Genomic DNA, 13,288 nt, shown 5'->3' with positions numbered 1-13,288 from the left:
GAGCGCACACGTATGCATGCACCCACACATGCACACACACAGACACACACACACACACACACACACACACACACGCATAGACACATCTACGCACACACATTTATACACACACATTTACACACACATACACTTACATGCACGCACACGCTTACTCAAAGGCACACATTCACACACATTCCAGGAAATCACCAGGCAGATTCTCATATAGTAATGCAGCAGGAGCTAGAGCTAAGCACCCTTCATTCTCACACTGTAGCAAGGGAGCCGCGTTAGTTTGTGCTCTACTTCGCCACCTGCTGGCCTGAAGCGACACCTTCAGGGACTCCATGTCAAGACTTATGTCACGCCCCCGGTCCGTCTGGATCACAGGGACCCACACATCTTCAGCTAGCAAGGCACACACCATCTCAGATAATGAGGTCATTAGGAACAAATAATGAAATCAATTGGGTATAATGTGTGTTGGTATATAATGATCTCATTGGGATATACATGATCAATACCACTAGCACCGGTTGTAATTTCATTCTGACAGCCCCCTCACCATTAATCTGGAGAACCGAAAACATTGTGCTCATGTGTATCCAATTTACTGCGTTCCAGAGCAATTCAACAGCTTTACTACAACCTTTTCAAGGGTAGCACAGAGGAGAGACAACGCTACACTTTTAGGAAAGAAACCCATTGACGCGTTTAATAAAAAAAAGAGTAAGTGAGAGAGAGAGAGGCAAAAGATGAGGGCTCTGGAAGTCGATGATGGCTTCTATATATAGCAGGATCAGCCCTGGTTAAGGCCTGCGCTTTCAGCAGCAAGGACATGTTATTTCAGCTAAAGGGATTTTACAGAGGGCTGCGCAGTTCTAATGCTGAGATTACACGCGACACGGCCGCACAGCAGAGGACGATAATGGCAGAGTAATGGGAATCCGACTCCAAGAGCCGATGGTCTTGATTGGAAATAACTGGAAAGTCTGTCCTTTGACATCGCGCTAAGCGATGAAGGCCGGCTTCAGTGAAGGCAGCTGCTCGACCTGTTCTGACCGTTATTCTTTTAGGCAAACTGAAAACAAACAGAGCACAGAGCCGATGCAGCACGAACGGCTTTTTCGTTGCCTTTGGATCGGCACACAAGACACAAAACAACACAAATACAGAGTCTATTACTGAACAAGAGCAACAAGAGGCTGCAGACCCCCAGTCCATTCAGAGGTGTAGATACACAGCAAATACATGCTGAAATCAGGCAAAGCCATACATTCTGTGTGTGTGTGGGTGACTGTGTGTGTGTGTGTGTGTACATGCATGTCTGTGTATGTGCCTTCCTGCTTCTTGACCTGACAGATACATTGTCTAAAGAAATTTGACAAACTGCCTGAGCCTGAAATTGTCATCCAACAAGGTAACAAAGACTGGGAGGAGATTAAGCGGCAACCAATAAAAGCAGGGCAGATAACCCTACCTGACCTGCAGACCTTTCCTCATGTCATTTCAGTTTCAGCGTAGCTTGAAGTTATATTTTTGCTCCATTATTACAGGTCAGTTTTGACTAATCACAGCTTTTTATGCTTAGCTGTGACAGAGCAACAGTTAAATGGAGCTGGTGAGAGGAAACCACAGGTAAATTGGCAGGATAGTTCACACTGGCGGCGTGAAGTAGTCTGGGTTTGTTTGTTTGTTTGTTTGATTTTGTCCTGGAAGACAATGACAGCATAGAATATTGACATCCTGCTCATACCAGTCCGAGCCGCATCCTGGACCAGTTCCAACTGGTTCAGGGCCCAAATATACCCCTGATACATTGGCAACCCCAACCCCAGCCCTCTGACAGGCTAACCACAAACAGGGTTGGGTGTCACAAGCAGTAACGTGGAGCTAAGTTAGGGAACTGTTAACACAGTTGCTGGGTTTTTCTGAAAATTTTTTCTGACATTATTCCATCAGCACTTCTTTACAATGATGAGAAATATGAAAAATTATGCATGGCCATTTTTCAAACACTGCCACAGATTGGTCAAATGTTTATGAATACATTATACTGGATAAGTCTTTTCTTTAATCCTGCTGCTCCGGATTATGGCTACATTACTTCAGCCCTCAGTGAATTGTGGAAACAGGAAGAGGCGATGCTGAGAAGCTCTCTCACTCCTCCCGGCCTCTGTGTGATATGAATAATTTCTTATCTAAATGGATCCAGACCTGCCTGTAACACTTTTCGCCTTCCTTACAACCTCGCCAGCTTTAACGAATAAACATGAACATGTAGGCGGTGCTGAAGATTATCCAAGGCGTAAAAAAAGGAAAAGAAAAAAGTTACAGTCTATGAAGAACCAAAACGTGACTCCACTATTCATAAAACAGCACCTCCAGCAGAAGAGGATGATGGGGAGGATAAGGAGGAACGGTAGGGGTACTGGAGATACTGATCTCACCTGGAGACATCTGTGAGCCTTGACTGTCCATAACTGACCATCCTATGTAATTCTGAACCTGCCCACCAGGGGCAGCAGTGTGAAAGGATCAGCGCTTGCAGCCATATTGACTTGTTAGGGGCTGTAAAGGGAAAGTCCTCCTGCTCGGTACAGAGCAGGTCCTAACCCAAAGTAATCACCCTCAGATTCCTTCCGTACCCACACCAACCAGCAGGAGACGGACAGGGATTGGGGGAGGCAATTCTTATTGCGATGTGGGCAGAAAGATTATTCCCCACCTCTTGTGAAGTCTCCCTTGGCAATACATGCCCAAATTCAGCTCCTGGCGCCACATACAGCATCACCCTTTGAAAATGGCTTTTATTTGCTCTAATAAATAAATAATTGGATAAAGGAAACTCGGTCCCCGGAGCCAATCGTGACATGCCCAGCTAATGCATTACGTAATGATGCTGTTCCTCTAATCATCTCCTTCCCTGCCTTTGAGCAGTTGTGATGCAAGAGACATTATAATCAAAACAACAAAAAAAGCCATGTTGTGTAAGCAAGGGGGGAGAGCACGAGTCGACTCAAAGCTGGGCCACCAGCCAGTCAAAAGCAAGGGCTTGCTTTCAGATTGGTCAAGGTCACCATTATAGAAGACTCTGTTAGTGGTGGACTGTGCTACATATAGGTGATATTTCAAATTTTGGCCAAAAAGGACCATTAGCCCCACCCATTTAAACATTTCATTGGGATATTCAGGAGCTGAAGCCTTCACCGCCATTCCCACTATCCTTTGTGTATGTTCACTTGGTGAAAATACAGTGCTTCGAAAATTGAAACAATTCTAAAGGACTTTTTATACAGCTCTGCACTTTTCTTTTATACATGTCCTCTGGACTGCTTTGAGGATTATACACTGCACATCTTCTCTGAAAAATCCAATTTACAGAGGGGTCTACAGAGAAGCTTGTGTGGTGTTCATAGCTTCCTGAATTAGTTAAGACATTAGTTCAGAAATATAAGAAATATAAATTCTGCCAGCCCCACAAAGTGCCGAACAGATTTATTGTGTAACTTCAGAGTATTGGCAAAAAGAGCTGTGGGCTGTGAAAGAGCTGGAAAAACTTGGGGTGATTATGCATTTTTGTTGTCAACGTCTTCAGCAACTCAATTGCTGTAAAATATTTGACAAGGGATCTTAGGTTGCCCTCAGATTACTTTGTGCAGAAATGAAACGGGGCCCGTTGGATGAAAGAGTTTTTAAAAGCCTGTCAGAACACCCCTTTTAGACTAAACGTTTTCCAAAATGCTTCTCTGGCAAGAGCAGAACACTGAGCTGGGGGGTTGTTTTTGAGGCTCATTTTCTCCCTTTCACATCCTGCACAGACTCTTCCCTTGGGCATTTAAGTGGGTTCAGAGGTCACGATAGGTTTCTGTTCACGTCTTTCTCTTTGGTTGGTTTCACACTGCTAGTCAGAACATCTGCCTGTTGAAAATCAACGCCGATAATGCCTCATATGTCTTTTGTGGGGGATGTTTTATGGGTACTAGATATGACAGTTTTATGTGTCATTGCAGTCTTATGCATTTCAGACCTAGACATGAATCTCTGTGTTGCTTTGAGTTTCCTGCGTTCCTGGTCATAAATGCAGCTGTTAACTCACAGATGCTGTATCTCACAGTGGACGCAGTGGAAGGCAGTCGCTTGGATCGTGAGGGAAAAACAGGGGCACTGCAAACTCACTCATCGTAAGACTGTGTTTGGCGATGGGGCCGTCGGGCGCGATATCGTTTCATGGGCGGGTGAGCTCATCTCCTCAGCAGATGTAGAGGCAGATGCTCGCACCCACCGTTCTGCATCCCTGTGGGATGCGAGTGAGCAAAGGGAAGAAGTTCCCGCTTTCCTGGAGGAGGCGACAACATGAAAAGCTGAAGGAGAAATGTTGCCACAGAATTGGTAACATGCTGGTTTTCTATATGCTTTCGAAACTAAACGCTCAAATGAGAAGCTATGTGACCTTTCAGGTACCTACTAATGGCTGCCATTAGCCCCACTTGTCAGTTCTTGTTCTTTCTGGGTCCATGCTAAGGAGTGCTAAGTGAAACACACACACACACACACCATACTAAGTGAAACACACACACACACACACATTTTCGCCTGCATGAATTATACATAATCCTGCAGTATGGTGCATAGTGGATCTGTACGTTGTCCTGCAAGCTTTTCCCCAATAGGAAACACAGCAAACGGTGCCCAGATCCACAGGGATGTATCGTTCAATATAAGAAAAAATTGATTCTCCTGGCCTGTAGGGGATAAACGGACAGGGCAGCAAAATGGTGATTAGAAGGGCATTGAGAAGTTGCACTGAGGCCTCTTATTTTAAAAACAATTTCCTAACCCCTTGAACCCAAGCGACACACATACACATAGTTCAGTGGTACCTGCACACCCTGCTGATTTTCCCCTGCTATTTCAAAGCCTAGAGTGACCAATAGGTCATTGAAAGAGGCAACCATTTCAATGTCTTTGAGAACACAAAAACAAAGAAAAACAGATCGACCAAATATCCCTCCACATCCCGCAAAGATGAAAGGCCACAGACACCAAGAGGAGAGGGTAAAGATGTGCGACAAAAATACAGATGAAGGATGTGGCAGAAGAGTTTTTATCATTAAAGATATCGAACATGCAATCCCAACTGAAAAACCAGCCAACCCCCCAAGGCCCAAAGTTGTGAGAGTGAAAGAGATGGGAGGAGGGCATTAATGACAATAATTATGCTGCTCTCAGGGCACTGAGTGCATGTGAGAGGGAGCTGGCTGTGGACGCTCTCCCTGCTGAGCCTGTGGGGTTGTGCAGATGCTGTGTGGATTCTGTGCATGTTCACTGAGCTCTAAATCAAAACCACGTGGATGAGGGCATCTTGTTCCCTGTGCCCATCCACAAGCCCATCCGCAAGGTAGAAAAATTCAGTGACTATGCAGAATTGGTGCTATATAGAACTAAAAAGGACAAAAAGAGTTTTGAATAACTTTGAAGAGAAAGAAGAGGAGAAGGAGGAAGAAGAATTCTGTCCATCAGTCCTACAAGCGATTGCCAGGTAGGCCCCTCCCCCACAGCCAATGCAGACCCACAGTTTCCCACAAGGGGGTAGTGGTGCAGATGCAGGCAACAGTGATGTGGTCATGCTGACCTTAAGGGGTATGAGGGCAACGCTCTCCTGCTTTTCCCCTGCCTGCTGCAACATGTGGACAATGACACCCCCACCCCCCCACCACCTCACCCCCCAAGCGAGGTGAAGAATGTTCAGCTGTAATCTCATGGATCAGACAAAGTCTGTTAACAGTCTATAAAAAGCCTGTCATTCATATTTTTCAACACAAGACTGACCATCTGACATGAGAGAACTGAGACTCTTTGGTCAGTCATAGACCAGAACACAGGAGAACAGATTCGTTGGTCAGCTATAGGCAATCTGGCAGGAAACGTGACACTCAGTAATCAAATTCAGATTGTCAGACAGGAGTCAGAATGTGTTGAGGATTACAATTATCAGGCAGAGATGCCAAAAACTCCAAAACAGAAATGTTGCAGAAAATGCCTCTGGCTGGTAATAAGGACATTTCCCAGAGATAAGGTGAGTGGCCTTGGCTAATTGCAAGATTAGCGTCTGGGAGATAACATAATGCATGTAGAAGTGTTCAATTCAATAACACTTATTTACACACAGTCTGTTACTTTTTTAAAAGAAGAAATGCCTCTGGAATTAATAAGTAGTCAATCAAATTCAATAAAGTTTTTCCATTTATGGTTATTAATAACTCATCCAGAACAAAATGTACAATTAAGTAAGTAACTTTATTATTTAATTTTTCTGAGCCTTGAGAATGTGTCAATGTAATGTTTATCAATGTGGCAAAGGTAGGCTGAGAATAATTATTAATTTGCTTAATTAATTTAGTCTTTTCAATGGTCTTTTAAAAGGCCGATAACACAACAGTAATCTCTCAAGTTTCACTCAATAGTGGCAAATCTATATACATCAAGTTCAGATGTCTACATTGAGTGTCACATGAGTGTCAATAGGTTGTATACCCAGATATGGATCAGATTTGGCACATTTCACCATAATGCTAGGGTGTGGGATCAAAGTTATGTTGGCTTACCTCAGATGGATTGATGTGAATGACTCAGAGATTTATTCATTCATTCACTTGTCTTAATTCCCCTGACTTGTACACACAGATTTTGCCATTTCCACTCTTGGTTAAGATTTATTCTGAAGAGCAGTCCACCATGAACCCCAGCACACGTAGCAGTCAATAATAACCAGGCCTGAAAAGCACTGGCCTCCCTCGACAATCACAGGGGTTTCGTCAGAGAGGCACAGAGATTGTGCTCTTTATTTGAGCGAACTTGAAATGCCATCCCGGGAGACTTAAATAACTCAGCAGAGCACAGACAGCAGTCCCTGCTCACCTGAAAGGTATCCATCTGTTACATGCGGGCATAATGCCTGACCGCATCCAGTGGAGTAACCTCGAAAAGGACGAGCACTTAGTCAAATGACTTGTAAGGCTGAGCCATTACAATTCAGAGTGCATTCAAGCTGGAATCACCGCCCCTCTCCTGTTCCCTTCAAGTGAGCATGCCCGTGATGCAAGACAGGGGGCCGTTTGGACACGTGCTGACGCTGTAATTTGTGTCTGTCTCAGGCCAAGAACTGCTTTCTGTTCCACTGATGTCAGTTGGGGGGAAAGAGGGCAAAACTTTAATGTCTACCATTAAAAATGAATTCTTGGCAGTATTGTGATTATGACTTTCTTATCTTCAAATTTTAAGTGCAGGTTTTCCATGGCAACTGTAAAATGCCAGAAGAATGAAGGACAGAAATGTTTTTTTTTTGGAACAGTGAAAACGATCTGTTCAGAGAAAAGCTGTTCTGTACATCGACTCAGTGAAGCGTAATCAGAATGATTTGGGTGCAATTTAAAGGCAGATTCAGATTTCTAAAGGTCTAGGAGGGCCTGGCTGTGAAGGTGAAGGGAAAGATGAGTGATGGCGCTAAAGCAGGGGTTATGTTGAGCGCACGCACTCCAGACAGTTAAAGCCCCTGACAGACAGGGCACACAGATGTCCTCCCAGCTGCCTTTGCATTACCACAGATACTCTACACATGGACCAGATATTCAGCTCTGTATGCTTTCACAATAACAGTTCTGTCTCTGCCATGGTTAAAGCTATGAGTATTCTTATTCGCTGGCACACTATCACACTATGAACATTCTTGAGGCAGTGTGGTCTAATACAGAATGTCAATAGGCAGCATAGCTACGAGCTGAATTTTGGGTCATAAGATTTCATTCATTATTATTTATTATATCATACATTTTTACTTTGCAGATGTTTTTTATCCACAGTGAACTACCACTATTCTATACAGCTGCCCAATAAATTAGTGTCTCTGGCATTGTGTTACTGGATGCTAAGTAAACCCACACATTGTTATTATCTGGGACTAAAACATCCCACCAAAAGTAGTGGGAGAAGTAAAGATGTAAGATAAACTCTTTCATTAACAGTGCCCAAGTGCAGGTGAATTGCAAATGAAGTGTTTCAGTAAAGTGGCCTTCATCAGTGTTTTTAAGAGTAAGATCAATTAAACACACTTTAAAAAGAGGAAGGAGAGCAGTTAACACCGTCATTATTGCCCTCCTTGTTCTGTCTCTGCCCTCTGAGCCCTTGAGTGCATCTCCTCTATAAAGGGTGATTTTGATCCACAGCAGGTAGAGCATGGAGGTGGAGTCATGAGCCTTTGGCGTGGCTCAGGCCCACTGGGCCTAACAGGACTCCAAACCGCCACAGGCAGTACAGTCTTATTGGATGAGGATACGGACACTTTGCAATTTGCATGTCTGATGTTTGCCGCGGATGCATCAGACAGAATCCCTGGGTCTTTGCGTGCTCGTTGTAATATGAGCTCGACATCAGCTCTGCAGAAAATACACTGATAGTGGAGTTCTGTGATATTTGCCGATATGCCTCATTATACTCAGATCTAAACCAGTTTCGTTTTATTCTCTCTCACCCCCTGCGCTTCCGTGGAAAGGATAACAAGCCTGCTCGACCCACTGGCTTAAGGGAATAGCTCTGATGGGGAGGATGAGCGGAGGTCAAAAGGCATAACGGAAGACTGCACGAGACTCGCGCCCACAGCGCGCAATTAATTGCCCGTATTTTCTGCGCAGAAATGTGAATTCGCCAGAACGGCGGCAATATTACTAAACCATCGTGTCTGGGCGATGTATGAATGAAATGTGGCGGGAGTCCAGTTACAACCACATCCAGAACTACATCAACTGGCATTTCGAGCTGACCCTGAATGTAAATAAATGATGAAACACGTATTCTGGAAATTTCCTTGTAGAAAAATTAATGTACAAATCAGAAATAGGCTACTGCATACACAGCCCAAGGTGCTTCTGCAGTGTGTCTACTGCTAATCCTAAAACTAATGCTGGATGTAGGCTAATTTATATACACTAGCAAAGGCTGTCTGATAACCTTTAATTTACATGGGTGATTTACATTGTATTAATGGTAATGCAACGTTTTATGGCAACTGGCCATTTCAACACGGGATTACCGCATGTCTCACCACCCACAGCTCTGCTCGCATGTTCATTTTTATACCTGGGTCTGAAGGGCAGGAAAAAAAAATCAGTAAACGCATTCTTTAACGAAAGGTTCTTTTCGGCGGGGTCGTTAATTAGGCGACCGGGTCGTTACGCACCCCGCGGCGCCCGGTGGATGAAAGGTTACGGCGGGGATTCGCTGGACCGCGCGGTTTTAATTCAATCCTGACATTACGGCGCGTTCGTTTCCGAAAAGGAAATAAAACGCTCCCCGAGGCCGCCGTATCGATTATGGCTCGCAGGAGGCAGGGAAGCGGATACTTCGCTCGGTCGAGGAAACATTCACAACTCGATACGGCAAAGTGCCGCACGGCGGAATGCATTGACCACAACAATGGTCAATGCAGTCTTAATTTGTTACAGTCACAACGCACAGCGCAACCCGTAAAAAATGTATCAGCATCCGCCACTGAGTGATAACGTCTGCCTCGTTCATTACACATCTGTACTCTTACTGGAAATATGCGGCTACCTCATGCTTGTCACTCTATCACGGTCTAGATCAGTGTTTCCCAAACCTCTCCTGGAGTACCCCTTGTCCTGCATGTTTTAGATCTCTCCCTGCTCCAACACAGCTGATTTAAATGATCATTTTGTTATTAAGCATGTTCAGGGGTTCATAAGGAGTTGATCATTTGCTTCCCCTAATTTCCTCAGTAAATATCCACCTGTATAAATGGATAATGTGGAAAACTGCGACCTACGTAAGTGGCTCCGTGTAAGAGCATCTGCTAAATGACAACAATGTAAGGTAAAGTGCAACACTTTCTTGTTCTGTAGTCAGACAGCCTTATGCTGGAGGATCTCCATCCCCTGAATCACTGGTTCTGTCTGGATAACACCGTTTGAATGGCAGTTCAAAAAGAAGAGTGGCTTAACAGGAGCCATGGCACAAAAGCAGGCACAATCTATTCATTGCACATTCCCACAGTTCCTCTCGCCCATGACAATATCATTAGCGAAATAGCTAAAGTTTGAGACATCCTTGCCATAAAACAGCCCAGCATAGTCTCACAGTGCATTGAAGTGCAATTTAGTTTCCCTCGCCGGCCCTCCCTCCTGCACAAGGAAAATGCACGTGTCACTGGAGAAGCCGCAATATAGCCACCGCAAGACCCAAAAGCAGGGGCGTACTTGGTGCGCATTAAGCCATTTAATTAGAATGAGGAGTGCTTCTAATTTCCCCATAAAAGTAGGTTTCATTTTGTTCATCCACCAGAGCATCTGGGCTCGGAATGCGCACGCCAGGGGGAATACACAGCCGCCGTCCTCTCCAGCTATTACCGAGAGCGCAGTCAATTGAAATTCACGGCCTCCTCATGTAGTGGAACAAGAATCTTCAGTCAGATCAATTACGTTCCTAAGGACAGCTCCTAAAGTGGCAAAACACTCCGTGGCATAAATTCAGACCCCGCGGGGCGCCGGCACATTATCACGTTAAATATATGTATTTATGCGCTGGCAGCAACCCAGCCCACTGGCACCGAGTGCCGGCCCACTGCTTCCTGCCAGGGGACTGACCATGCGTCCAATCCAAATCAGTGAGGTCACGCACACTACACATCCAGCAGAGGACCAAATGTACATACACGAGCGCAGGCACACTGCACACACATATTAAGGAGCTGCAATCCCACTGTTCCTCTCTCTCACTGAGAGACTGCAGCAGTGAGGCATGATGGGAAGGGGCAGGGGCTGTAACCCAAAGACTTCCCCGTGCGGTAGTGCTGTCCTGCCCTTGAGCGCGGTGTCTGACCTGGGTCGCTTCAGCAAATGTCGAGCCATGTCAACAACCGCCATGTAGGCCTCTGTGAGTGAGAACGTCCACCTCAGTAAATAAGTGTAAAGTAAACAGGAGAGTCTGAGGAAATAAAATCGCTCTCTGGCCGGATGCTGCCGGAGGAGGGCTTGAGGTTAGGAGCTCCAGGGCACAGATATGCTGGGAGATAATACCCTGCAGTCTCTCTCCCTGGAGAGACTCACAAAGCACTGGTTAAGCGAGAGCTGCAGACCAAATCGGCCATAGTGTGACACAATAATTAGTGTGTGCTGATATGGAATATTATCCAGTACCTGTCGGAATTTTCCCAGGGCAGGCCCTGCTAAACCCAGAAAATGTATACCCAGGTGGCCACAAAATCTGTTTCAGATATTCTAATAGCTATGTGCTTATTCTTTTTTTTATTTATTTAAAAATTTCCCCCTTTTTAACAGCCACATGCTGCTGTCAGATACATCTGAGACACTAACATGGTTGATGGCAGTGTCATGAGTCATCTTCAGTGTCTCCACTACCTTGGTTAAGCTGAAGTTGAAGTTTAAGTAAAGATTTAGCTGGCTATCTAGCAAATATCTCCTTTGGTTTGAATTTGGCTAACTCAGTTGTTAGTGACACGGGTCCTTAGAAATCTCCTCTACCTTAGCAGGGGTCAAAACCTCAGGGTTAGTCCACTACACCAGCGTTTCTCAAACCTCTCCTGGAAGACCCCCTTGTCCTGCATGTTTTAGATCTCTCCCTGCTCCAACACAACTGATTCAAATGAGCAGGTTGTTATTAAGCAGCTTCAGGAATTCATAACGAGTTGATCATTTGAATCAGCTGTGTTGGAGCAGGGAGCGATCTAAAACATGCAGGACAAGGGGTCCTCCAGGAAAGGGTTGGGAAACGCTGCACTGCACCACTCAACTCTTTGATGCCTGGAACAGCTGTTCCTGATCGTGTTCATTAAGAACACCTGTTCTAATTCTAAAAGAAAGCAGTGACCTTGCAGTTTAAAGGTCATTGCAATTAGCCGCATAGCTATAGCTCGTTAGTAATACTGATAAGCATGCTGATTATGCTTATTATGGGGTAGCAGTGAAGCATACTGGTTAAGAAGCAGGACTTGTAAATGAAAGGTTGCCAATTCAATTCCCTGCTGGGGAACTGCTGCTGTACCCTTGGGCAAGGTACTTAACCCACAGTTACCTCAGTAAATATCCAGCTGTATAAATGGATAACATTGTAAGGAACTGTAAGCTATGTAAGTTGCTTTGGATAAAAGCGTCTGCCAAATGAATAAATGTAAATGGTAAATGTAATGTAATCTAAAAACATATCCAGCTAATGCTATGAAAGCTAAATATCTAGCTATCACTGAACCTTTACAGCCTTAACAAGCCAACTAGACATCTCTACAAACAAAATTAAAAAGATAAAACCTCAGCATTCTTTTGATAGGACAAGTGAAAATACATTAAATTCAGTTGTGGAGCAACAGACCACTGGAGGTAAGCAGTTGGGCCCTCCATTTTAGCCAGCTTAGTTTCCTTCTGGCAAAACAATAGCAACAAACTCATTAATAGAAAGGAAACAATCAGTATATGATGCAGTTTACTTATTGTTACTGCGATTGTCAACTGTCTTTCATGAAGGCTTCAAATTTTGACAGAAGACCCCTTTGTCTATTAATGCAAATAGCAACATGGAACACCTTTATTTTGTTTATAAAAATGAATATTTTGAGAGAGCTGATTTTTCCTTACAGTTCAGTCATATTCGTTTCTGGAATAGACCAAACTCTTACTGCTTGTAGCTTAATATTTGTTACTGGAATAGGCCTGATAGTAGTGTTTATATCGATACTGCAAGAGTGTTAATATTCCCGTTGAGACTGCACTCATGCTTTCATCTTTGTATTTATGTAGACTTAGCATCACATTTCAAATACTGTAAGGGTTAACATTCCCTCACGGGCTCTGTTCACACCGGTATCACTTCAGTGTCAACAACTCCGACACAGGCCCTTCAAGCTGGAAGCGATTGACTTTTCCCTGCCGTACAAGGTGCAATTGAGAAAGAACAGAATGCAGAAAGTGTGCTCAAGCAGGAATTTAAGGAACTGCAACCAATATTTTGAAAAGCGACATACGTTTGACGTGACTCCATAAATTAACCAATGAAAAAAAAAAACTGCGGAAAAAGGCTTCCAAATATCTGCAGTGAAAATTAAAATGTGCCATATCCACAAGCATAAGACGGAGGGGAGGGCTTCAAAATCTATAGCCTCCGCTTTAACACAAAAACATGTTGACTTATAGGATGCTTTCGTGGATCATTAGAATAGCGAGCGGCATCTGAGTGATTGCGGAAAGCCCTTTTTGCATTTGCTGAAAGCATTTTAATTAGCCAT

The sequence above is a fragment of the Megalops cyprinoides genome, chromosome 17 (genome assembly GCF_013368585.1).
Source record: "Megalops cyprinoides isolate fMegCyp1 chromosome 17, fMegCyp1.pri, whole genome shotgun sequence".
Classification (NCBI taxonomy): Eukaryota; Metazoa; Chordata; class Actinopteri; order Elopiformes; family Megalopidae; genus Megalops; species Megalops cyprinoides.
Note: the sequence above shows the minus strand (reverse complement) of the source record.